Consider the following 3,554-nt stretch of genomic DNA (forward strand, 5'->3'; position numbering starts at 1 on the left):
CGAGCCTGCATTAGAGTTAAACACACGTGTATGGTTTTTCTGTAAAAGTCAGGCTGGCTACTATGAGCTTATTAATTCTGAGTTTATTGATTTGATGTGTGTTTATGATTTTTTTTTTTTTTTTTTTGTATTTTGAATGACTCTGAAGTCCTCAGTGTTAGAGGTATTTTTCAGTGGAGAAGCTAAATTATGACTTTTACTGTTTTCTTCGCTAGGGCTATTGCCACTTGGCCAGATTTGTTGATCTAGAGTAAAACCTGGTCTGTCTAGTGTTGGCTCATAGATTCAGTGCAATGGGATTTCTTATGCAACAGCGAGGGATATGTCTGTAGAAGGAAAACCTCAGTGACAAAAGCATTTCAGTATTTTTTCCTGTTTCTCTTATCTAATAATTTAGTTAAGTGAAGCCCAGGTCTCAAGATTGCTTCACAAGACTTAAGCTGCAGATCATCTTCTCCTTTAGCAATATAAATAATGCAAACGCATTATTTGTAATTCTTGATTTTCCAATATGCAACCCTTATTATTCGTTTTTTTGAGCTAACATGTTGAGAGTGATGAAATTAGTCTGAAATTTTTAAGTATACACAATATACCTTGGTCACAACCTGAATTTTGGCAAACAGTGTCAAAGGCAGCTGCCCCTGAAAAGGACAACAGATTTCAAAAATGTCTGTGGCGTTAGGTTCCTTTTGGGTACCTTGTCCCACCCAGAAAAGCCTAGTTCAACACAGGCATGAAAATGAGTGAATGGTCCAGAGTCGCTTTGCAAAAAAGAACTTGCACTTTAATGCACACTAGTCCCAAAGCTTGGAGAGAGTAATGAAAGGAAGATGGTATATTCTGGAAGTTCTCTGCCTAGACTCCTTCACTGGCTGGAGTGAGAAAAACTTCTGCCACTCATTCTGAATAATGAGCTGCAGCAATGAAAAACAGGCTCTCATGAAGGGGTAAGGCTCCTGGGGATGTATGAGGATATTACAGCCTAGATAAAAATTCTGGTGCTACTGCAGGTACAGGAAATTAATGGGGAAGGTGTGAGTATTCAAAAGTTCACAGATCCTAGAACATTATCCTTAAAACAATGGTTAGGTTTAGAGAAAAGGTTATATAGAAAAGGCAAGGTCAAACCAGACCAGTAGCTTATATAATTCAGTACCTTTTCTGCTGACAACAGTGCTACCCACTGCTTCTAAAACAAGGTTCTCAAAGTGGGTAAGTGTAGAATAATTGGCTCAGAAAAGAGCTTTCTGAGTCACGTCTGGTAGCTTTCTGAACTTCATTACTTCTTGGACTTTCCCGGGGGTATCTTGTGGCAATGAATCACCACTAATCTGTGACATGATTCACATTGGGCAGTTTAAGGGTCCTTCCTTTCCTGAGCTCTTAAACAGGCAGACTCCATAGGGCAACTTTCTTTGTGGTGTTATATTAAAGTTAGGCTTGCCCTTTCTCACAGTATGTTTCATACCTTGGCATCACTTCCACCATGATCTTCCCATGCAGTTTCTAATGCAACCTTTTTTCCAGAAGCTGCAGAGAGTGGGGGGACCTGGAGAAGCCACTCTTCTTCCTGGTGACTCAGTAAGCAATGCTGTAAGATCCAAAGACCTGCTCTTATTTCTAATGTTCTCATTGCTGTTATTATCTCAGTTTAGAGCATGGGCTATACGTCACTATTTTGACCCGGACAAATGTTATCCTGAATAGTTAATATGTACCCTGGAGAAAAAGAACCACAAGGTTTTACGAGTCTTTTCATAGTGTGAAGAATCAACATCTGCCTGTTTAATTCATATAGCAACTGGAAACAAAAGTCTGTGCCACAATCCAAACTCCTTTCTCTCCCTGCATGATGCTCTTAGGAATGTATTGTTTTTTAATTCATTGCAAATACAACCAGTACCTTCCATTTTGTTCCCTCTTATGCACTCCATTTCTACCGCAATCCAGAACTGACATTTCAGTTGTATTTATTCAAGGAATATGAGAGGCTTTTCCAGTATATGAAATCAATGAAGTGTGTTTTTCCAGGGCAGTAACAAAGAGGTTGAGATGACACAAGTCACAGTCTACATGTAACTAAGAAAAGATTTCCTATACTAGATGTCTCTTTAATTTAGTAGAAAAAAAAAAGCATAATGACACCTTACAGCTGAAAGCTTAAGCTAGGCAAAGTCCATCTGAAATAAGGTGCAAATCTTTAGTAGTGAAGGCTTAAGAGTGGTATGATAGATCTTCCACCACTTTAACTCAAAGGTGTATGTCTTTCTGGTGCATGGACAGAAACCTGATGTTGAAATTACTGGGTGACATATGGTGGCCTGCTTCACGCAGGCAGTAAGACAACAGATCCACACTGTTGAGATGAGAAGATCCCTTCTCATCTCAATTTCTGTGACTCTGAGGAATCCTAGACCAAAGTCTCTTTGTCCTTTCCCGGACTCAATACTCTCCTGTTCAGAAAAGATATTCCTGGAGATCAAGAATATTGACTACTAAATTACACAGCTAACACTGATAAACCTGAGCTCTGCATTTATGCTATACCCAACTTGAATTCCATAGAGAGAGATGCTTGCAAAACTTTTAGTCTGAAACAGTGAATAAAACAAATGTTTCAGTTGAAGAAAAATACCTCTGTCCCTATGTTAATGCTCAATATACATGGGGACACTGCTTCTCTATACTTATTGTGTCATCCATCACATGTGTAGGGTCAACAAGCCAAAGAATCAATTCCCAGCCACCTTCCTTTCCAGGAAAGGCATTTCTCACCTCCACATGTGCTGTTGACAAGTCCATCATTATCAGCCACCAGTATTTCATAACATGTGAGATCCTGGGGCCTTTCCAATCCAGGAACCAAACATGGGGTTCTCAACAAAACAACCCAAACCTGCTATCACACATGCAAATGAAGGTACTAAAATCCTAATTGCCACTGAAAAGTCCACCACTCCATCCCACCCCCAAAATAAAATCCATAGTGCTATAATCAGCTGCTATAATCAGCTGTTACAGGGCTCCAGTACTCAGTTGTCAGAGAAGTTCCTTGATGATCTAGGTCTACCCGGAGAAAGCAGATGCATGATGGAAACACAGGGCAGCAGTTCATGCTGGTGCACCAGGAGCTGACTGAGGCTGAAAATTCTACCTTGACAGGCTACTGCAATAAGCCTTTAACACCACCAATAAAAGGGGTTCTTCAGACCCCATACAGTCAGGGAACAGAGAATCCCCAACTCATCTGAAACTTGTTTTTCACTTTAGCCTTTTATGCTAAGAATGAGACTACCCTTTTTTAGGAAATTCCAGTTTCACATCCAGAGCAACAGCACTGAAATAAGATTTGAAGGCTGCGCAACAATACTTCTAATAAGGGGACACAGAAGTCACAGAGAGAGAGCCACAGCCATGGAAAAGGTGTGACCTGCCTCCGAGGCAGAGCATTACTAGACCCAAGTTAATTAAAAAAAACCATGGCTTAGAGACTTGAGATATTAGAGATATGGACTATCTGACCCAGTTGATATATTTGGACTGTAGAGTAG

The sequence above is a fragment of the Calidris pugnax genome, unplaced genomic scaffold, assembly GCF_001431845.1.
Source record: "Calidris pugnax isolate Ruff unplaced genomic scaffold, ASM143184v1 scaffold56, whole genome shotgun sequence".
Classification (NCBI taxonomy): Eukaryota; Metazoa; Chordata; class Aves; order Charadriiformes; family Scolopacidae; genus Calidris; species Calidris pugnax.